Here is a 24,808-nt window from a genome sequence, read left to right on the forward strand (position 1 = left end):
CCTTCCATGGTTGCAGTCACATCATGGATGCCATTCCACAAATCTTGATTTTACATTATTGATAATCATTCCTTTGCCAATATTAACAGTTTGGAATTTAATGTCCCCTCCTAGCCCTCTTTTATCTACGTTACTGCACAGGAGAAATATTTTAATTACTATGTATATCTCACATTGCAGCTCATTTATGTGGTTCCAAGAAAGAATTTGTCTTGATATCCAGTGGTGCTTACCTGACCGCGAATTTTAAGACTGGTAAGTCTGTGGGAGAAAGAGGTTTTAAATTTATTTTGGAAGATACAGTTCAGAAGCATTTACAAAAAAGTAATATGGGAACCCAAGTGCCTATCAGTGGTAAGTATTTTAAAATATTTATTAAAGCAGATATCATACATGTCAAAGTGGAACCTGTGGAACACTGGTTTGAGAGTCCCTGGTAGTTACCCTGCTTTAATTCTCAAAACAGGATAACTTCATTTCAGAACATTCTTTAAGGCACAAGACCTTGGAGGTTATTTTATTTTTATTGTTTTAAGATTTTATTTATTTGAGAGAGGAGCAAGAGAGAGAATGAGCTGGAGGGAGAGGCAGAGGGAGAGGAAGAAGCAGGCTCCCCGCTAAGCAGGGAGCCTGATACGGGGCTTGATCCCAAGACTCTGAGATCATGACCTGAGCTGAAGGAAGATGCTTAATCGACTGAGCCATCCAGGCTCCCCTGGTTTGGATATTCTAAATTTCTTCTAAGGTGGTTATTTACTGCCAGCTACATTTTTGTTTGCTACATGTAGCTCTAGAGCTGTGCCTTCCTTGCTTGATGTTGAGATTTTTTTTTTTTGTCATGAGAATCATAATTTATCTCACCCTACATTTCTTGGACATCTGCCTCTCACTATTTATTACTGCTCTCAGGCACATTCATAGAAGGCACCCCATCTTGGTAGTTTAGATGGACCATTTGAGGTAATAGTTAATTGGGGTGTGTGCATGTGTGTGTGTGTGTGTGTGTGTGTGTGTGTGTGTGTGTTATTTTACTTAAGAAATAACGATAAACATAAGAGGCCCCTGCTATTTTTAAAAAATCTAGTGGGGACATTGAGGCTGAAACAAAGGTAGAGTTCAGTGTGTTTCCATGTCTCTGTTAGCATCTCTTTTTTATTAAATAACAACTCCCAAATCCCCAAAAAGACACTCCCCCCAAAAAAGAATATTTTAGCTGAACACATACTAACTACTCTGCATAAAACAGGAACACATGTAATGACTTTTCTATTTATTGAATCTACTTTTAAGCCAGAACTTCATTAGTTGTGTTTAAGGGTAAAAAAACAAATAAATCTGTTATTAGGAGATTCTCTTGATTGGAGTGTAATTCTAGGAAGAATTCTAATAACATCCAATACAAAGTTCTTTTTGATGTCACTTTGTCTTTTGTAAGATGGGGGAATGAATGAGTTCTAGAAGAGTCCTTGATGTGAGCCATAGACTAATGAACCACATCATCATATAGGTGTGATTTTTTTTAATTGGGTAAGGAGTGCTCAACTACTGACCCTTCTTCTGTCTCAATTGCTCCTTTTTAAAAAAAGATATATTTATTTATTTTTTAGAGCACATGAGCAGGGCTAGGGACAGAGGGAGAAGGAGAGGGAGAATCCTCAAGCAGACTCCTGCTGAGCATGGAGCCTGTTACAAGGCTCGATCCCAGGACCCTGAGATCATGACCTGAGGTGAAATCAAGGGTCAGATGCTTAACTGACTGCGCCACCGAGGCGCCCCTGTCTCCATTTCTCTTATCTTTCCATCTCTGCATCTCTAAACTGACCCTTCATTTGCATGGTAAAAATATTTAGGCTGCTTCATTTCCTCTTTTAAGCATTTGGTTTTTTTTTGAAGTAAGTTGAAAAAAATAAATTGAATACTAATAAAATATTGCTGTTAGTATTCAATTTATTTTTTTGCATGTGTACGAACAGCCTGCAGGTCTAAGAGTTACCACATACACAGATTAAAATGCAGTAAAAACATGCAGTAAGGCAGTAAACCTTAAAGTATAAAACATGTTAATAGATAACTTTGTGGGGTTTTTTATTTCTATGATCTAGGATAGTCTTAATTTTGAAGTGTTCGCATATTTTTTTGACTTTTATATACAAAAGGAGGAGGGAATCCATGTTTTACACATATCTGAAGAGAAGGTAGAAATGAATTTTGATGCAAGTATTGAATAAACAAATCCCCCCTGCTAGAAACTTTGTTTTAAATAGATTTCTGGTGTAAAAAATCTCAAGCAAAGCATTTAAAAAATGAGCATATCTTATAATTCCCAAATTATAAGCTTTGAGGAAGCTTATTTAATTTTCTTCATATTTCAGGATATACTTGAATAAGTCTCTTGTTTTTAATTCCCTGGTGCAGTTCTTTCTAAATCTGAGAATGAAGTAAACACATTACTAGAAATTTTCCTTATGTTTTTCCTTTCTGTATAAATTGTACTTGGAATACATGTAGTATAAAGTTTTTTGACATGTCTACTGGGATCACACAAATAATGCCAAAGAAAGAACAATGTCCAGTAATTTCATGATTAAGTGCAATATTTTAAAAATCAATTTCTGTTCTGATTTGTCTAAAGAGGTATGTATTAATGCTTCAGGTAACTTTATTGATTTTTGTTCATTTTAAAAGCAGTGGAAGAAAAGAGAAATCTCCTCTGTGGCTAAGAATCCTAGTTTTGAAACTACAAAAGAAATAAATCCCTCCATTCTGAGATTTTAATAGACTTTGATAAGTATTTCTAATGTTTTGTTGTTACTTTTCTCAGAGATAACCGTAGAAAGCAATACTGGAAAACAGCCAAACCAAGACACATGTGGAATTCCAGTTGTTGACCCATTTCTAATGGCAAGGGTCTGAGAGAAACACACAGGTGTTGCCCGCTGAGCGTGGGGAGCCCCGGATGGTGGGTGGCCATGCGGCACCTACCAAGTTGTGGCCCTGGCTCGTCAGCCTGCAGCACCAAGGCCAACATTTCTGTGGAGGTGCTTTAATTGCAAAGCAGTGGGTCCTGACAGCGGCACTCTGTAACTTTAGGTGTGTGCCCGTGTGGTGCCGGGGCGGGGAGGGGGGGTGCCCGAGGTGGGTGTACTCCTGCTCTCCCCGCAGCACAGGAACCATTAAGCTCCCACCGATACAGTCCCTACCTCGCAGATGAATGGATGTGCTCAGACCACGACACGTTGTGCTTCTCTAACAGTTACTACTGATAACTTTTAATTTTAAAAGGTTAAAATTAACTTTTCAGTGTAATTTACTTAATATAAGTAACAATAGTCCCCCTTTCCTTATCTATAAAATGGAGGTAATATCTTAACATGTTTGCATCAGTGTCTTAACCCCTTACATAGAGCACAGGAGTTGCTCAAATGTGAATTCCTGTCCTTCTTGCTCTACTCTACTGACTACTGATCATCCTACCCACTCTCAAAATAAATATCCACTTTCAAAGAATTTTAAAGAATGTCCTTTAAAAGAAACACTTAAACAAATTGTATCTGAATCTTGGTCTCAATGTGATACGGAGATATCTGAAAACTCCTTCCTCAGAGAAGTCTTAGGCTGGTGTTTTTAATATCCGCTTCCCAGAAGTAGTGATGGCCCATAGTTAAATGAGTAGATAGAGTGTTTCAGGGCTGCTAAAGTAGGCTTTCTAATAAAAGTATCTGCTCCAATAACTTGGTGGGCAGGAACCTTCAAGGAATCAAAAACTCCTTTTCTCTACCATTCCCCAACTCCTTTGATATAGAGAAATCACAAGAAGTTCTCCTTATTAAGGCAGTTTTCAGACTTTCATATGCTCAAAATTACCTGGAGAATTTGCTGTGAAATCTTAGAATCTTAATTCTGAATTTTGACTTAATGAGTTATGTCTAGGATTCTGCATTTTTAATGCACTGCCAAATTTAATGCATGTAGTTCCTAGACATTTTTTTGAGAAACACTGTATTAGGGAGTAGAGTAACTGTAACTTTCAGAATAGGTTTCAGTGACTATTATATAAGTATGTCATATAATGTGTAATAGTATGATTGTAATAATACATAGAATCATTATCCTGAGGCATCATGAATCTTGTTAAGAAACACTAAATCATTTTTTGTTTGATGTTATGAAGGCAAGAAAGTAGATACCTTCATTTTTCTCAAGGATCAAATTAATAAGAAACCTCCATTTTCTAGGAATTCAAGATAACACAGATTTTAATGTAGATGGGAGATGTTAGAGAATGTACTTTTAGTAATTTTGAAAAAGTATGACCTCATTAAAAGTGGTATATATCTCCCCCATTCCTTTTTCCTATGACAAGTACTATCACAGATGGCCTGGTAATAGGAAGAAGTTCCCTCTCAAACACGGGAAATAGTGATTTGATACCAGTGAAAGCTGTATACACTCACCATGGCTTCACAGAGTTCCCTCCTACTGAAGACGTATCCTTGCTGCAGCTGGAGAAACCTGTCCAACTAGGTCAGTGTGGATAACTCTGCTCCATATTTGCAACCTTTGCCATGTGGTTTTTATCTTCCATCTTGCTTAGAAGCGCTGTGTGTACTTTTGAAAGTCACGATTTCAAAACTTTCTGATATTCTAAGCTACCTTCCCTCAAAGCTGAAGCACCTGCCCAAACATTTTACTTTTTTATGTCTTTAATTGGTGCAGGTCTAGAGAAGATTTCAAAGAAATATGGTTTAATCTTGTCCTATTTATTCTGAGACTTGCTGTTAGGTGAGGTTTACCCAAATACTTAAAACAGCGGTTTGACCCATCAGATGTTCAATTGTCTGTACCTTTATGGCTTAGTAAAATCTTGTTCTTTTTTGATGTTTATTTAAACTGCAGCTGATGTGAACACATGGTGAGGAATTGTAGCCACGTGATCTGGGCTGGTTATATAACTTCTCTGAGCCTCAGCTTGGTCATTTGTAGGAAGGGAAAAACAGTAACCCTCCTAGCTACTTAGCAGGGGTGCACTTTCAATGAGAAAGTAAATGGGTTGGGGAGTGGAGCTAAGATCTGTGGACAGTGCCCACTTTCACACTCACGCCTGTCCATGGATTCCTAGGGCTCTGGGACAGTGTCCCTGCTTTCTTCCAACTCTCTCCTGTGTTTCTGCCTTCTTCAGCTGTGCTCCTGCCAATAACCTCACTTCCCTTTTTAATGTCTTTTCAGTGGATCCATCCTGCAAACTCCAGTCCTGGTTCAGCCCACAATTTGCTTTCTGGGCTTTTGTAAATGAGTCAGTGAGAGCATCTAGAACAGGGCTGCTTTACTTGGCTATGCATTATAATCCCCTGGGTTGCTTAAAAAAACAAAACTGTAGACCAGGATGCAATTTGGACCAATTAATCACAGTCTCAGAAGTGGACACCTGGCATCAGTGTTTTTTCCCTTTATTTTGCTTATTAAATTATTTTAAACTTTTTTTATGTTGAGATAATCATAGATATCCAATCAGTTGTAGGAAATACAGATACACCAATATACTTTCTCCCCTTTTTTTCACCAATGGAAACATTTTGCAGGGTATTGACACTGATACAGTGGAGATACAGGACACTTCTAGCACCACAAGTGATACTCTTGCCCTTTTATAGCAATACTCCTTTCCTCCTCCCCACCAGATCTCTGGCAACCAGGAATCTGTTCTCTGTTTCTGTAATTCTGTCATTTCAAGAATGTTATATAAATGGAATTACACAGTCTTGTAGACATTGGGGATTAACTTTTTTCACTCAGCATAATGCCCTGGAGATTTATTCATATTGTTCCATATATATCAATAGTTCATTCCTTTTCACTGCTGAGTAGGGTTCCATGATATGGATGTTTAACCATTCATAAATGAAGAACATCTGGGTTGTTTCCAGCTTTTGGATATTCCAGATAAAGCTCCCCTGAGCATTTGTGTATAGGTTGTTTTTTTTTTTTAATTTTATTTATTCATGAGAGACAGAGAGAGGTAGAGGCAGAGGGAGAAGCAGGCTCCTCAACCCCAGGACCCTGTGATCATGATCTGAGCCAAAGGCAGATGCTTAACTGACTGAGCCGCTCAGGTGCCCTGTCTATAGGTTTTGTGTAAATAAAATTGAACAGTTTTCATTTCTGTGGGATAAATGCCCAAGAGTGTAACTGCCAGGTCGTAGAGTAGGTGCGTTTCAGTTTTATACGAAATTCTCTGTTTTTCTGGAGTCATAGTACCATTGTATATTCCACCAGAGTTGTAGGAGTGATTTGGTTTCTCTGCATCTTCATGAGCATTTGCTTTTGTCACTATTTTTTTTTAAGGCGTTCTGATAGGTATATAGTGATACCCTATTGCAATTTTAATTTGTATCTCCTTAATGGCTAATAATACTGAATATATATTAATGTGCCTATTTGCCATTTTTAAAAACCCCTTTAGTGAAATGTCTCTTTATAGATTTGTCAGTTTTCTAATTGGATGGTTTCTCATATTGTGGTGCTGAAGAATTCTTTATATATTCTAGATACTACTGCTTTGTCAGATATGTGGTTAGCAAATATTTTCTTCCAGTCTGTAGATCATCTCCCAGTCTGTAGACCCTTCTACAGGGTCTTCCACAAAGCAAAGATTTTAATTTTGATGAAGTCCAATTTCTCCATTTTCCTTTTTATGGATTTTGCTTCAGGCGTCAAGTCTCAGAACTCTTTGCCTAGCCTTAGATGCTGAAAATTTTTTCCTATTTCTCTAAAAGTTTTCTATTTTACATTTAACTTCATGATCCATTCTTAATTTTTGTATAAGGTTTAAGGTTTTGGTCAAGGTTCTTTTTCCTCTCCCAGGATGTCCAGTTGTGCCAGCAACATCTGTTGAAAAGGCTGTCTTTCATTCATTGAGTTGCTTTTGTGCCTTTGTGAAAAATCAGCTGAGCATATTTGTATGGGTCTATTTCTGGGATCTCTCTTCTGTCAATCTATGCCTTTTCCCCTTCTCCAGTACCACACTGTCTTGATTACTGTAGCTCTTAATAGGGTTTATATTAAAAAGTGATTCCTCTCAACTTATTCTTTTTCAAGATTGCTTTAGCAGTTCTAAGCCCTGTACCTTTTCATGTAAATGTTAAAATAATATGTCTACAACACTTCCTGTGATTTTAATAGGAATTATATTAAGCCTATAGATCACTTGAGGGAGAACTGACTTTACTATGTTGAGTCTTTCAAATCACGAACACAATATATTTCTCTACTTATTTAGGTCTTGTTTGATTTCTTTTTTTTTTTTAAAGATTTTATTTATTTATTTGAGAGAGAGAGAATGACAGATAGAAGGCACGATTAGAGGGAAGAGGGTCAGAGGGAGAAGCAGATTCCCCGCTGAGCAGGAAGCCTGATGTGGGACTCAATCCCAGGACTCCAGGATCATGACCTGAGCCGAAGGCAGTCACTTAACCAACTGAGCCACCCAGGCACCTGGTCTTGTTTGATTTCTTTCACCAGAATATTGCCATTTTTAGTGCACAGATCCTGTATATGTTTTGCTAAGTATATACATATCTAAGCATTGCATTTTCTTCACAGTGATTATAAATAGTGTTGTTTTTAATTTTAAATTCTACATGAAATGTGATTGATTTCTGTATGTTGATCTTGTATCCTGGATTTTGCTGAATCTAGACCAGTATTTTATAAACTACCCCTGGAAATTTCAATGTGCAACCAAAATTGAGAACCACTGTTCTAGAAAAAGACCATTGGTGAGGTTTGGGTGCCCTTAAAAACTTGCGGTTTCCAATTTCAGTACCATTCTGCAATCCTTGTGCGCATGTTTCTTCTTTCCAGTGGCCACAATAGTCATTACAAACATTCCCTTTTTTCAGCCCTTCTGAATTTACCCTTTATCCTGCCCCCCCCTTTTTTTCTGGTCTCCAAGGATCTTGCTTTCCACTCAGCACCACCTGATGTCAACACTAACATGAACCTTTCTATTCCTCTTTCCCTAAATATTGAGTTAGCTTACCTAATCTGTACCCATTCATTTCTATTCAGTGGTCAGAGTGAGAAGTATCCTTTTTCCCATTAGAAACAATACAATTTCTACCTATGATTTTCATCCTCACCACCTCACCATGGCCATCACGTGAACATTTGGCCTATTTCTTTCCTGTCTTTTTATACTACTCTATGTGTACTTAAATAATTGTAATATACCTGTTATGAGTTTTATCCTGATTTTTTCACTTATCAGCATTGCTTCATATTATTAAAATTTCCTTTAAAATGTAATTGTAATGGCTACGTAGTAGCCTTTCCACAATTCTTATAAAAAGGTTTTTTTTTTAATTTAAATAATGCTGGATTAACTATCCTTATGCATATGTTTTTCCAGGTCTAGGATTGCCTTAAAATAAATTTCCCAGAAGTAGAATTGTTAGGTTTAGGGCATAACTATTTTCAAGATTCCTGACAGACATCTAGATTATAAACACAGCTGGGAAGAGTGCAAGTCGATACATCCTTTTTTTTTTTTGTCCAAAATGAGGCAATTTGGCAATTTCTGTTAATTTTTTTGCCTCCTGCTCCAGCAATCCTATTTTCTACAAATACGGGCACTAATGCATGGATTGATGGTCTAGGATACTTGATGCCACTCTTAAGGGGAAACAAAATTAAATAGTCTAAATGTTTGCCAGGGGGATTTAACAAATTGTAGTACATTCATTATCTAAATACTGTGTGCTATTAAAAAAATGATCCGGGAGGTCTATATGCAAGGATAGAAATGATATGACCATAATCTAGTAAATGAAAAAAAAAAAAACACCAGAATAAGAAAAACAGCTGATTAAAAAAAATGTTGGTAGAGGGAAAATACTTTAGCTCAAGGAAATTTGGCAGGAAATGATATATAGCAATGATTATCTGTGAAGGTAGCACAACAAGATTTGGAATCAGTTGGAATGTGTGTAGAGAGGAGAGCAGGAAAGTAACAAAAAGTTACAGAGCTTTGTGTGATTTTATTAAGAGACAGCAGTAAAAAAATAAAGAACAAATCATTGAAATAAATGGTCTAGGACAGGAGATATGTTGAAACATGTTAAGTGTGTAAAAGTCTGGATAAAACTGAAGTCAAACAGCATGAGAAAGCAAACACAGGAGCACTGCATTGAGAGAGAGAGAGAGACAGAGAGTGTATGTGTGTGTGTGTAGTGTATATACACAGAGACATACACATAAACCCACAATATTTATATATATACAAATTTTGGTGGTACGAAAAATGTGAATGTTTATAGATCAATATTTTTTATAATACACTTGCAAAAATACAATTAGATATAAAAACACGAGCTGTAAAAAAACTTTAAAGTTTACATTGCTACAAATGTGGTTTTCTCCATTGCTCATGTAACACGGTTGAAGAGAAAAGATTATTATATTCTTCTGCACTGTCGTCTCAAATTCAACAAGGTGATGTCCTAAGGGCATATGGACAGAAAGGCAGATGCATTTTAAAAATGGTTAGTGGATGAGAAACCATGTCTATGCAGGGAATGTGCTTGTATTGTCCTAGGAAGAAATGGTAATACCTGGAACAAAGTGGTTACCTGTGAAATGAGATGATCCTTTCTGAGTAATTAATAGATGGTACCTTCTGTATTAAACTATGCGGTTAAAATGGGTACTATCATGTCAAAATAGTTATTTTTAGAGCCATTGTGGAAGAGAAACAATATAGATAATATCAATCCTATGGACTAAATGGTATTTGTCTTTTTCTCATTCTAGGGGAGTTTGTATCTGTAATCTGTTTGCCAGGGAAAGATGATAAAGTAAACTTATTTTCCAAATGTCTGACTGCTGGATGGGGAATAACTGAACCACATCGTGAGTACATTCGCTGCCTCTTCTAAGATTAGAATCCAAACAAATACTTGTCAAGTCTGAGTATACTGTTTGCTCATTTTCAGTTTTTCCGTGTTTTTAATAGGAATGATAGTAGAAAAAGTCTTTTTCATAATGGATCTAAAGGTGACTACTTGGGTTTTAGGACATCATATTCAATAATACTAGTTTACTGATACGAGTTCATGGATACTTGTAAAAACTTGTGTTGGAGAGTATCTAGTGATTTTTTTACCTAATAAATATTTGTATGTAATTTTTACCTAATAAATATTTATATGTAATTATTCCCCAGTTGCACTGTGAACACACACACACTTGCTTTCACAATAGTGAAAATCTACGTGAAATTTTCACCACTACAGTGAAAATCTCTTCTTAAAGTTATGAGCATATTTCCAAAGATGTGAGGCATTTTTCTGAAATGAAAGGCTGGCATAAATGGTAAAGTTTATCTGAAAGTAGTCTACATAAAGGTCAAACCCGTGACTGTGGTCTCATTTCCACCATATTCTACAACTGAGTTAACAAGTTGCAAATATCCAATAAAATAAAGAGTAAGTCAGAATGCAATTTCAGTTGTCACCTCCAGTGTCAACACTTAAATGTGAAGTCAAGTCAAAAACCAGTGAAATCTAGACTTAACATGTAAAACATGAAATGCATTATTTGCTTTATCAACTGATTTGGGTGCAGACTTCCTTCTTCCTTCTCTATAGGGGTGTCCTCTTTCTGTCTTCTCAGGACTATACTAAAGACAGAAGAACCCACATAGAGTGTCATTTGTTATTCCTGTTTATAAGCCACCATGGAGTAATACTAACTTTGTACAAACCACCTAACATCCTTACAGCGCCAAGAGGGGAGAATGGGTGGGATGACCCTCAGATTCTGTCTGTATATAGGGCTATTTTTGTTGTATCCTTTACAGGCATTTGCCTAGGTTATGTTTTATTCTTTTTCTACTAGAAGACGAATTTTCTAAAACTGTGCAGGAGGCAGTGGTACCACTGATCAACAGTACATCTTGTCGAAGCTACTGGGGACTGGATATTAAAAACACCAACACGTGTGGAGGGGCTGTGGGCTCATCCTCGTGCATGGTAATTCCAGGATGCACTGATGAATGTGGTTTTCTTCTCAGTGTGTCTCATCAATGGGTGTTTGCTGACCATAAAAAGGTATAAATATATGCTAGTTTTAAGATGAAAAGTGAGAAGAATAAGTACATTGCTAAGCTGATGTACTGTCATTGCAAATTTGATACTTGAAGTGAACACAGTTCTCAAAAGGAATTGCTCATTCATTTGCTTGGTTGACTATGTGAAATTGATGATATTCAGCTGTTTTTGATCTATAAAAATAATTTATTATGGCTCACCTTCACAGCTGAATCAGGCAGTTTAAAGAATCTACTTCTAGTAGCATTGTATAAAGATATTTTCATGTAACTCAAAACCATCATTTAGTCATCGATATTTAGTAGATGCTTGAAACTTTCTGCAAGGCACAGTCTGTTGTCAGCATTAAATGACTGTGTTAAATGTACCTTTTAGCCATCCTTTGCAAATACAGATTTTGATCTGAGTCAGAGATCTGTAACATCCACCGACTGCCTAGTTCCCTCTGCTGTTGTGAGCAGAAATCAGAGATGAGGGAATGACTTCGGCACTGTCTGATCACCTCTGCAGCGGGGGTTAACATTGACCATGAATCAAGTGACCAGGAGAACTTCTCTTTCTGCAGGTTGCAGGGAGATTCTGGAGGACCGCTGCAGTGTGCCCATGACGAACAGTACAACCTCATTGGTATCGTGAGCTGGGGCAGCAGTAACTGTCAGCCTAGCGCACCCATGGTCTTTGCCAGAATTTCTGCCTACAGGGACTGGATCTCATCTGTCACTGGAGGAGAAGCGTGACCACTACAAGAGTAGCCTGGTGCGATTGTGTTCATAAATGCGGAAGGAAGTCCCTAGCAGTATACCTGAAAAATAAGGCTGTCAGTGCCAAACACTCCGTGTCACTTGGATTTGGTGTGCACGTACGTCTAGAATTAAACACTGAACACAGAAAGCTAATGTTGATTCATGCCTCCTGGGAATGTATAACCTAAAATGTCATTAAATTCATATTTAGTGTACCATGTATATGTCATTATTTGAATACCATCATATACACTGTTACTCTTTTTACTGGTTTGGTAAACATTAGAAGATAGGAAGTGAAATGTTATTCAGTCCCTATAATTCTTAGTTTCACTCACATGGAAGAGTGCTCTGAGCACAGAAAGGAAGGGTTCCTCTACGTCTCAGAGTTTCAATGAACAATAGACCTTTAAGAAATTATTTATCAAGCTTATCACTTGATTTTTAAATTTTTAGATAAAATTTTAGGATATCCCAGTTGTTTACAAAACAGTTAATTTATCTGAACCTCAGCTAACCAATACCCTCATCTTTCTAAGCTGTAGCCCAGCGTAAGGGGGAAGGTACTAAGGAAGGCCCCCGAGCCAGAAGATTAAATGCCAAAGTCCACCACAGAAATATAAAATATAGAATGAGTGAGGGCCTGTGGCAACTATTTTTTTTTCTTATTTTATACATTTCCACCAAAATGTATCATTTGGTTTCCAGGATTACAGCATTCAGGGAGAGAGTGTTGTTCAACTTTAGGTAAGTACCTATATAATCTAATGAAAGAACACCTCATAAGGAAGTAGGCAATGTGAATATATATTCTCTTTCTCTGATTTTTCTTTCCCTTTCTATCATTCCTTTGTCCTCACCACACACCCTCCTTCAATCTCTGCTCTCTTTTGCCAGTGCTACAAAGTATTATAAATGTCCTAGTATTTGGTAAAAACTTCTTCCATGAATATTGCTCTCAAGTGCCTGCCTTGATTTAAATTATGATTTTTGACAGGGGCTCTGAGTAAAATGGAGATTTGCAATAGCGATTCTCTAATTCTTATGTTAATCCATCTTGTACTATTTTTACTTTGTCTCTTGTTGAATTTTTCTCATTTTTTTTTATAATCAGGTGACATGAAAGGGGATTAAAGATGGGCTGTATTAAAGTGCCAGGCCTGTCTAAAGCCTTTTTGCTTCATGGTACAATTTGCTGGTGGTGAATTTTGGTGCAGCCACAATCTCCACTGTGACCTTGTAGGACAGCACCCTGGTGGTGATACTGCAGGGCCCTGTCAGGAAAGGGTGCAGGGTTAGCGGGCCGTGTACCACCTAGAGAAGCTGCCTGATTTTTCTACAAGAGTCAGAAACTATTTAGTGCTCGGTTTTCAGCTTTAGTTGGCAGTAATTTTTAAATTCTTCCATATTTAATCTTTCCTCTGTGGAGCAGGACCGTTAGACTGTTTTACTTTGCCCTGCCTCTACAATTCAATCGAGGAGGGGCATTCACTTTCTTACTCTGATCTTTTCAAGAGCTCTCCTGTTTGCATTCATTGCAAGGTCAAGCTGTACATGGACCAGATTGCAATCCACCGTGTAAATGGGTCTGTTAGGTAGGGGTCACAGAGCCCAATTTGAAGGAATTAGAGACCCCATCACCTAATTCTTCAGGCATGTCTTAAAAAATATTCTTTTTGAGCACCTACTATGTGGCAAATGGCACCAGAAAGAAGCTTCCCTCATCTTTAGAATCTCATTGTAGTGGAGACAAATGATACAAAGATAATTACTAGCTCTGGGAACTGGCAGCCTAGGAGAGAACAACCAACACTTATTGCAGGAATGGGTGAAGGTTTGGCAGAAGTAAGATTTGAGCTCAAGTATTAGTTGATTTTTGTTTTAAAGTTCTACACACCAATCTTTTATGTTAAAGAAATCTGTATCAAGCTATTTTCCTATCAACAACTCCACATACTCTGAATTTCTGTCATTTAGATTATTGGGACATGTGTTTGTTCGTTCTGAAGCCATAAATTGCATTACTTCATTTCCTCTAACCCCCCACCTTGTTTCTTTCATATGATTTTCAATAATATAGTTCCAGCATTTTATGCATGTTCTTTGTCAATTCAAGAAACCATCAACAACTTAAGCCTAACAAGTATCTAATTCTCGCCAAAGATTAACAGCGTTTGGCACTTATCCTGATTTTATCTTGGTCTCAACTGTATTGTCAGAGTATTACTTTAATTTTTCTATTCCCCACAGATATATATAAAATAAGTAAATTATCAAATTGTCAAAAAATGGCAACACAAAAAACTGTTGGGACCAAAACATCTAAAAAAGTCTTAAAAAGAGGCAGAATAGGGCGCCTGGGTGGCTCAGTTGGTTAAGCGACTGCCTTCGGCTCAGGTCATGATCCTGGAGTCCCGGGATCGAGTCCCGCATCGGGCTCCCTGCTCAGCGGGGAGTCTGCTTCTCCCTCTGACCCTCTTCCCTCTCGTACTCTCTCTCTCATTCTCTCTCTCTCTCAAATAAATAAATAAAATCTTTAAAAAAAAAAAAGAGGCAGAATAAAATGGGAGAACTGTAACAGGCAATGAAGCTATAGTAATTAAGACGGAGATTATAGTATTGCTGCAGAGATGAACTGACCAATAGAAGAGAATACAAAAGCAAGAAGCAATGCCATTTTGCATTCTCTAAGTTGGTAAACAATTGCAACAGTGTAACGATATAAACATAATGAGAATGTGGAGTGGGGGAACTCTTCTCACTGCTGGTGGGGCTGGGGTATAATCAGGTGCTCCAGCTTTGGAAAACTCAGTATCAGTAAAATTGAAGATGCCAGTGTCCTCTGAGTCTGTAATTCTACCTCTAGGCATAGGCCCTAGGGCATTGTCTTCAACCACGGCTGCCATTAAATGTGAAATCTGGAGAGGGGGAATGATTTTTTTAAAGCTCCTGGCATGATTCTAATGTGCAGTCAGGTTTGAGAGCAGTGTCTTAGAGGAAACGAGGCAACCGTAACCACTGAACATGTACAAGAATGTTTAGAGAAATGTTAATATCAGCACAAGCTGGAATTCCACATGCCAGCCATAGAGGCACGGGTAATCAAAATGTAGTATATTCACAAAGCAGTAAAAAAGAGAAAACAGTCCATAGGCTCTTGACGTGAACCTTAGAAGCAATGCTGAGCTTAAAAAGCGAATTTCAGAAGGTTAGGTACCATTGTAAAGATCAGAAAACAAGCAAACTTAATCATGATTTTGCTTAGGCTTACATCATGTATGGTTAAAAAATGCAAGGGATGTAGCTTAGCATTTGGAGTAGTGGGGAGGCAGTGGAATACAGTGGAGGGACCACACACAAGTCCTTTCAATGCTATTAATAATTTTCTAGTTAAGTTGGGCGATGGCTTCACAGATATTTATTATCTTGCTTTCATAACTTATGTATACTTCTGTGTACATGAAATACTACACCATATAAATATACTTAAAGGCCTTTTTAAAATTTTATTGCTTTATTGTATATCCTTCCAGTGTTTTTATGCAAATAAATGCAAACATGAATGCACATTCTCATTTTCCCACCTTACACAAAAATAGCACATAAATTGTTCTAAACCTTGATTTTTTTCCCACTTGATCATATATGCTGGAGATCTTCCCATATCACTGTACTTTTCTGAAAAAATATTTTTATTATAGTATAACTAACATAGTGTTAGTTTCAGGTGAACAATATAATGATTCAACAATTCTATACATTATTCAGTGTACTTTGAATCTGTTTTATCTCTGCCCCCACCCCCTCCTTCCCCCACGTAAAGGCCTTTTTAATTACACTAGCTCCTCAGAGTAGAATCTGTCCTTCATGTCCAGTTACTTAGAATGTTCCACACATATCTAGAGCATTAAATCCTCCCGTTTTTTAGTGGTTCCCTTTGCCTAGAAAGCACAAATTGCCCTTGTGACTTGCATTTGCTGTTGCTGATGTCACATGTAACAATCAGCCTATTTGTTAATTTTTGCTTAGTTAACACTGGCAGTTACACTTTCTTCCATCCATGCTCTTCTAGGGAAAAGGGCTTCAAATGTGTCTGAATATCTTCTAAATAACAGATGTTACCCGATATTTCCATTTAGTTCTTTTAATCATTAAAGCTAATCTTTATGAAAACATTTTGAATGTAGCATTAATAACCCCTGGGCATAGGGATTAAAAGTGTTCTTCTGAAGCCAGACTTCTTGGGTTCAAATCCCAGCTCCATCATTAATTAACGTTATGACTTTGGGCAAATTAGCCTTTGTTATACTTCCAATTCCTCATATATAAAGTGGAAATAATAAAATAAACCTATTCATAGAGATATCCTATAGTTAAAGGAGTTCATAAATTTAAAACATTTAAAAAACTGGCTGGCTCCTACTAAACTTTCAATTCATGTTATTATCTTGTGCATTTTCCTAAAATACAGCTTTCAAAGAGGATTCCCCACCCCTTGAATCCTTTAAAAATAATTTTTATAAGACTTGCTGTTTGAGAATATAAGTACCTGTATATCTTTTCAATTACTCATTCCTTTATGTCTTCACTTCCTTTTCAATAGTTCTCTTCCTAATTCCCAAAAGGATTTAACTGGAGAATGAAAATCTCATCAGGCTACCTTAATATCTTTCTATGTGCCAACTACTTTACATATATTAATTTAATTCTAAGCACAGTTGTTTAGAAAGGCATAATCTTTCCCATTTTATCAATGAAGAGATTGAAGCAAGAGAGGTTAAGTGTCTTGTTTCATATTAAAAAGCTGGTTTCAGAGCAGAATTAGCACATAGGTTTTTCTGATTACAGACCTTAATCACCATACCACACTGACAAGTGTTTTCAGAAGATAATACTAGTGCAAGTGTGGAGTTTGGACTAAGGAAATGAGACTGGAAGTGGGAAATACTGGAATTGAGCCAGCTTCATGCACACACTTGAACACGTGAATGAAAAAAAATGAAAAGAAATAAAAAGGCTTACATGTAGTAAGGGAGGTCTGTTTTCAGAGAGTTTAAAAATAGTATACATTTCTTTGAATTCATTAGGAATTACTTGCCAGCTGCTGGTTAAAAAGCCTTGACTACAGTAGCTTGAAGGGATTAGGATTTTATTTTCTTACCTAAATGAAGTCAGGCAGCTAGTAGGCAGTTATGAAATCTGAGGCTTTTTCCTGGCTTCCTCCACCATCATAAGTGTATGGATTCAATCCTCAAGTCATAAAATTGCTGCTAAGCTCAGGTCATCACACCCACATTCCAAGCAGGGAAGAGGGCGGGCAAGGAGAAAAGAGACCAAATGGCTTTCATAAAAGCCCTGCTCGGTGACTTTTACTTACATATCTGGCCACCCCACATGCCAAGCTTGGGAATGTAGTCTTCATTTGGGTTTATTGTCCAGGATTCTGCTACTAAAGGAGAGAAGAGTAGGCAACCAGAAGTCTCTCCCACTCCCTAATTATTATACGTTGCTTTTAATTGTTCTTAGTCACTTTTTAAAGAAATAAATGCAGGAGAAATAGTGCTAACTAAAAAACAACACCGTGGTTGTATTATGCAAAAAGTATAATTCTTTATTTCACTGCTGTCTCTGCCCCATTGCCTCTAGTTAACATTTATAAAGTCCAGAACATATCCTATAACAATGGGAAGTGGTATCAAAGCAGCCCCAATCTGTGTAAAAGACTCAGATCTTTAATGGGGTTCCCCCAACTTAACTCTCTTCCATTAGAGGGAAATCAACTTCTGACCAAGTTTACTCCCTCAAAGCCTAGTTCAGGAGAAAGTGTGGTAGGGCAAGGGGGAATGCTGATGTCCCACTGGCTTCTTTCCTTCTAAGACCCAGAGAGGAGGGGAACTTACTACCTTGACTCAACTATCCTTTACTTAGAAAAACAAGTTTAATTGGGGCACGTGGGTGGCTCGGTTAGTTAAGCGGCTGCCTTCGGCTCAGGTCATGATCCCAGGCTCCTGGGATCGAGCCCCACGTCAGGCTCCCTGCTCAGCGGGGAGTCTGCTTCTCCCTTTCCCTCTGCCTCTCTTCCCGGTTTGTGCTCTCTCTCAAATAAATAAATAAAATCTTTTAAAAATAAAGAAAAGAAAAACAAGTTTAATGAAAGTATTTGTCTAGTTAGGTCCTTTTGAACAGTGATAGTAAGGTATGTATTCATAATTTTTAGTCAAAGCATCTGAATCCTGACCATATATTATTTATATATTTAGTTGTTTATGTATTTTTTACATGATATAAAAATCACCCGTAAGGGACATAGTTCATATATGGGATGGAAATTACTTCATCTTTTTAGCTCAACATCCATGTTAGATAACCACATCAGAAAAAGGAAAAATATCTTCTGCTCTACTCAGTTGAAAGCTGACTTTTTCTCTCATAGCATCCTGTTTTTTTCTTTGTAATTTTTTTTTTGCAATTGACAGTTTGCCATGTACATAAAAATTATACAAACATAAAGACACATACAAATGTGCTGTTCCACATCGGGCTCCCTGCTCAGCAGGGAGTCTGCTTCTCCCTCTGACCCTCTTCCCTCTCGTGCTTTCTATCTCATTCTCTCTCTCTCTCTCAAATAAATAAATAAAATCTTTAAAAAAAAATGAAGGCCTGATGTATAGCATGAAACTGAGAAGAGTCTTATAAAAGGAACTGTCTGGTCATGAGGATCAGTAGCTAGTGAGAAGGGGGAGGAGACACAGAGGAATCTAACCTGATTGAATCTGAGGTTAGTGGTGGCTTTGACTTTCCTAGGCACAGAAGAGAAGAAATAGATTTGGGGATAAATAATAAGATCCACTTGGGAATATATTGAATTTGAGGTGCTTCTGAGGCATTCATATAGCGATATATGTATATATATAGCAAAAAACATATTTATCTTAATTTTGCTGCTAACTTGCTAAAACTCTTACTCAAACTGCAAAGAAAAAAAACAGCATGAAAATACCCTTTGAGCATCTGTACAAAATACAGGTTGTTTAGCACCAGCTTAAATTCCAATTTAAAACCTATCTCCTGGTTCTCTTCTGCAGGTAACATATAATGGAATGGATTTTTTTCCTTTGGAAGCAAATTGTTTTCCAGATATAAACCCACTACCAACAACATAGGATTAAGTATTCGCACCTCTTTAAAGTTAAGCTGAGATTCAAGCTTCAGGGGAAATTAATTTTGTATTCATTTGGTAGCTTGGAAAATGGTGAGTTGTTTTTTAAATAAGCAGGATCAAATTAGTCAGTTTTGCAGTACTGGGAAATCCAACTATTATGGGAGAGTTATTCCTGAAAGTAGATTAGTCTGGAGACTAATGATCAGGTGTAACTAAGTGAACAACAGCCAGCTTCCATCCAAGCAAGAGCCCATGTATTCTTAGACCCACAAAGAAGACAGGGCTGCTGGTACCTTTGTGGCTAAGGTAAAGAAGCACTTTAGATATTTATTAACTCACTTAGTCCTTATAACAATCATATGAGATATTACCATGCCATTTTGCAGGTGAGGAAGTGGGATGAAATAATGTGCCCAAGGTCACATGCTAGTAAATGGTTGAACTGGAATTTTAACCCAGGAAGTTCTAACCCCACTCTTACCCACTACAATAAACCTTTTCTTAAATATGTGAAGAGGGCTAACACTGACATGAAAAGTCTGGAAATGAAATTGCATCAGTGGAAACATTTTATCTGCTTTTATTTTCTGGGATAGTTTCAATTTAGTGAAATTTTGTATTTCAATAAATGTTAATTCACTAAATAAAACTGTGTGACTTCCTCCTTCCAAGGGCAGTTTAGTAATGTGGTCAAGATTTCTCTGCCTCTCCCAGCTTTCTGACTAGGGGTAAATCATTTAATTGCTACTTGACTCAGTTTCTGTATTTATTGATAAATAATGGTTTTCCAATAATCTTTATACATTTGCAAGGATTAAGTAAGATAAGGCAAGTAAAACTTTAAAACAGTGCTTACTGGAAAAAAAAAACTAGTGCTTGTTGTATAAACATTAGTTATTATGCTGTTGTAAGACTTCTTTGGTCAATAAACCACAAAATTAAAATCAATGTTTGACTGGAAAATCTGACTACAGCTGGGCTTACTCTCGAACAGTTTCCATTTATCCCTTCTTTCCAAATTCCCCTTTATTACCTCTATACTACAAAGTGTTAGGAAAAGATGAAGTATTAATTTTCTTTCTTCTTTTTTTACGGAAGAAATTTTACTTCTAAAAGCTTATTTTAAAATCCTTTCAATAAATGGAACTGGGAAATTATTTGTTCATATGGACAAAAATGAAATTGGACTCCCTATGTCACACCACATACACCCAAAATAAAAAATAAAAAATAATTGAGACAATTTTGCCAAAGAAGAAATTACAAGGGAAATTTTAAAATATTTGGAGACGAATGAAGCAAAACCACAACATATCAAAACTTAAAATGGGATGCAGTGAAAGCAGTGCTAAGGGAAAACTTATAGTCATAAATACATGAAAATAAAAGGAAGATCTCAAATCGGCATCCTAACTTTACAATTTAAAAAACTAGAAATTCAGATGGATTTTTCCATCCAGACTATGGATTTCTGTATCAATAACAGGTTTTGCTGCAGTAACAATACCAAAATCTCAGTGCCTAATAGAAGTTTATTTCTTATTTGTCCAAAATTTACTACGGGAAAGAGAAACGCCCAAGAAGCTATTTTCCACGTGTTACCTCAGAAATCCAGGCACGGAAGTGGAATTGTCTCCTGTGCCAGTATTAATTTTCTTAACAAATATTTGAGTGCATAGGAGGTATTGGCGATATAAAGGTAAGGAAGACAGACGTGCTTTCTTAGGGAGCTTACTATCTGAAAGTCAAGAGAAACTGAACAAATAATTAAAAGCATTACCTATGTCTGCAAAAGGAAGTTTAAACGTTCTTGACGGGAGAAAATAAGGAGGCAAAAACAGAAGGCACAAAACATGATGCAGATTGGAGACGTGATACGCATTAGGGTTGCAAATGACAAATCCTGCTCCCAAGTCTCTCATTAGCAATTAAGTAAAGTGTTAGGAGTTGAGATTCGTTCTGTGGTCTGTTAACTCTCAGTTGGAAGGTAATCCACTCCTTCCCGGAGAAGCTGATTGCTTCCTGGCCACGTGGTTACACCTAAACTATGTTTCAACCTTCGTTCTGTTTAGCCACACCCCTCTCATCTTAACCACACCTCTTGATTCACAAAGCATTTCGTAAGCAAAGGGAATATCGCGAGAACTCTATATTGTCTCCCATTTGACGTTTTCAGCGGTGGTTGTCGCTGTTGTTCTCGCGATATTTTCGGGTAAACGGGAGCCCGGGCGACCCGGGCTTCTGTGAAATATGGCGGTCGGCTGATACCGTAACACAAGGTAAAATAAACCCTGCTGGGTGTTGTTCTCCCGATTGTTCCAAGGCTGTTCAGGGCGTGAATGTGGTTAAGGAGGCTGAGAATCTGTCATGGGCTTGGCTCCCTGTCTTCATCATTCTGGGGAGAGGGCCGGACTGGGGAGCCGCTCCACCTCCCCCGGGGGCGTTGCTGGCAGGACCCTGGGCAGCGCTGCGCCTGGGAGCTCCCCTCTCCCCAGTCCGGTGTCTCTCTGCCTGTCTTGCAACTTGAAGGAGTTTAAGTGCTTCTCCGATAGCGGCTGACCCTGACCCATTGCTCCTCGCGGTGTCCGGTGCCCCGATGGCTCTTCTGGTCCTCACTGAGAAGGGTCCCGTGTTGTGAAGACCAGCCGGATCGTGTCCCCATCCTCCCGGGTGTCTGGCTCCCCACCCCCATTCAGGCAAATACCAAATTCTTGGCAGCAGATTGCTCTCTTTAAGAAAGACCGAGGTCTTGGCCTCGCCTCGAAAGAGTTTCGCACGCCGCTTGGGGAAATGAGAAAGGAGCACGGCTGGCGAGATGCTATAGGAGAGAGGTCTGAGTGTCACTACTTTTCTTAAACCCTCGAGGTTTCTTAAACCCTAGAGGTTTTACCTACCTTCGGAAGGTAACTTGTCAATTCGTGGTAGAAAATAGCCTTGGGTATAGGTAGTGTATATGGTTGATAGGTCATTGTTTGGGAAAACATGTTTAACTTTTATATTTAGGATTTAGTGCCCTCAAGACTTAACGCAAAGTTACATAATATCTGTTAAAATGTTGCAAGACTGGCTTTCAGAAGCAATTAGAGATACATTTAAAAACAGGATTTGTTCATTTGTTTGAAGTTTTATTTAAGTAATTGCCTAGCCTGATACATTAAACTCTGGTATTTTAACTCCGTTAGAAGAAATGAGTCAGGCTTCTTCAATGAAGAATTCGGGAGTACGCTTGTTTTGTTTATAGATATCTTTAAGTTGATGCAGTTATTCCAGTTCTCCTAGAGAAGAAATAAATTTCATGGTTTCGGGGAGGGGGGGGAAGGGGAAGAGAGTAGTTTTTTTTTTTTTTGATAATGAACTATAGTACACAACTGAGTTGAAATGGCTTGAGGGTACAGATCATAAAAATATATCAAGCTTGAAAGTTCTCTTAAAGGAAATCAGGCCTAGTCTGGAACATAAAAAAAAAAAAATTAGAAAAAATATATAAATTTATTTTCTTTAGCGATTAATGGTTTAATTGGAAGGAATAGTGAAACTTATTTTTAATGGAAGTTACATTTAGTCTGCCAGCTAACAAATCCTGTTTAACAGTTGTTCGGTATTTATTCTGATTCTGCCTTTTAATGTCATGATGGGCAAATTAACCTCTTTGTGTCTTAGTTTCCTTATCTGCAAAATGGCAATAACAACATTTAACTCATAAGGTTGTTGGTGAGGATTAAATGAGTTAATACATGCCCTTAGAACAATGCCATACAGTTACCATTCATTCAATATTAGCTATTGTTCTTTAAAAATTTTTGTTTCCTAACTTCTGTAGTTACTCACAAGACGTTGCCTTGGTACTTAGTCAAAATACAGACTGAAGAAGATGCTTTTTAATGTAATTTCTTTCTGATCCCAAAAGTGATTAAATACTCTTCTATATGGTTAATATGTCTTTAAGCTCCATCTTCCAGTGGCTTGCTTTCTTATGCTGTTCTCTCAATTACTAAGGTACACATTCCTTCTTTCCACTACTCCATACAATCTTATTGTAGTCTAGGCCAGTTCTTCTGCTCTTGGTGTCTTGTTGGCCCATTCTTGTATTTGGAGACATTCATTCTATTATAAGTGTATTTTATGTGTTCCTGACCTTTTCCACTTCAGTTTTGTACACTTTTATTGAGTAGTTAGTACAGTCAAGCTGTTATTTGAGGAAGACTGTATTTATCCTTGCTTCACATTGCTGCTAGGCACTTCCAAATTGTTGTGTTGCCATCACTCTACAGCCTCTCCTCTTAGCTTTTCTATCAGTTTATATCATCCTCAGTCTATTCATATTATTAACTAATCTCAGATACTATCCCACTTTCCTCAAGGACTTTAATATAAATTCCAAATATTCTACAAATCTTTGCATTTCTTTTGAGAATTAGAAACATTTACCAAATGACTCATTTATTTATCTTTGTTAGAAACTGTGAGGTAGCCATTATGCCTCCCTCCCTCCTTTTAAAGTAAAATATAATAGCGGATTCTATGATGTTGAGGATCTTTCCAAATTTGTCACATAGCTAGTAAGTAACTAGATATTAACCCAGTTTTTTGGGGGTCACAAAAGTCATATTTATGCCATCTTACTCAGCTTCCAAGTGTACCTTTTTTTTTTTTTTAAATCACTTGGAAGTTTACTAGATTTATTTGAATTATGTTGGGGTAAATGATTTTAAAAACAACGTGAACTCTATTGTAAAAAGTCTAAGTTTTTAAGTGAAAAGAATAAGTACTCTTGGGGGGATATCCAGTATTTGTCAAGTGAAACTAAGTTATATTTCATAATAAAATTTTAGTGTATTCTAATGCAATATAATCAAGTAATTGAAAGTTACAGGTAAGTTATTGTTTTGCTTTTTGTTTCTGAAGTTCATTGATGGCCTGGATAATATCTGTTCTGTGTCCTTTCTCATTCTTATTAATGGCTTGTGTGAGTTTCATAGGTCTGCTGTAAAAAATTACCATAAACTAGATGGCTTAAAAACATCAACATATCTTCTCTCAGAGTTCTGGAGCTTAGCTGACTGAAATCAAGGTCTTGGCAGGGCCATGTTCCCTCTGACGGCTCTAGGAAAGAATCCTTCCTTGCCTTTTGTAGCATCTGGGTAATCCTTGGCTCTCCTTGGTTTGTAGGTGCATCCCTCTAATCTCTGCCTCTGTCTTCACATGGCATTCTCTCCTGGTTATGTGTCTTCACCTGGCCTTCTTAAAGAACACCAGTCACTGGATTTTGGGCCTCTCTAATCCAGTATGATCTCATCTTAACTAATTACATCTTCAAAGACCCAAATATTTCCAAATAAGGCCCATTCACAAACACCAGGATTAGGACTTCATTGTGTCCTTTTAGGGAACATACTTCATGGTCAACATGGTCATATATATTAACCAATTAAATGTTTCTCATATTGCCAAATATATATTAAAAATAGAAGTTAGCTCATAAAATGTGGGTAACAGGAGTAAAATTGTTTCTCCATTTTTGTTTGGAGAAGTAGTTAAACTTAAGCAGACTAAAAGGTGTTATGAATTCTATGTTTTAATTTTGGCAAAATCTCATTGTCTCATTGTATTCAAATGGATGCAATGATGAAATATGGGCTGTATGACATTACTTAGATTGATGATAATATGTGTTCCAGCATGAAAGGTGGTTTCTTATTTCTTAGGCAGTTTATCAAAACATTGTCTTAGTCTCAGCTGTTATCAATGACTTCCTAGACTTTTTTTGTTTGTTTTGCTTCTTAATATACATGACAGTT

General features: G+C 37.3%; 1 protein-coding gene across 1 annotated transcript in view; it reads left to right on the top strand.

Moving 5' to 3' along the window:
- The first annotated feature begins 21,175 nt into the window (after positions 1–21,175).
- The window catches only part of ERGIC2 (ERGIC and golgi 2), a 43,209-nt gene continuing 39,576 nt past the window's right edge, over positions 21,176–24,808 (top strand). Inside the window, exon 1 of the mRNA XM_025879875.2 lies at positions 21,176–21,289. The gene's annotated coding sequence lies outside the window, so the exon portion shown is untranslated. The remainder of the gene's footprint in view (positions 21,290–24,808) is intronic.

This window comes from Callorhinus ursinus, unplaced genomic scaffold (assembly GCF_003265705.2).
Source record: "Callorhinus ursinus isolate GAN/ISIS: 27379988/994484 unplaced genomic scaffold, GSC_fseal_2.0 scaffold27, whole genome shotgun sequence".
Taxonomy (NCBI): Eukaryota; Metazoa; Chordata; class Mammalia; order Carnivora; family Otariidae; genus Callorhinus; species Callorhinus ursinus.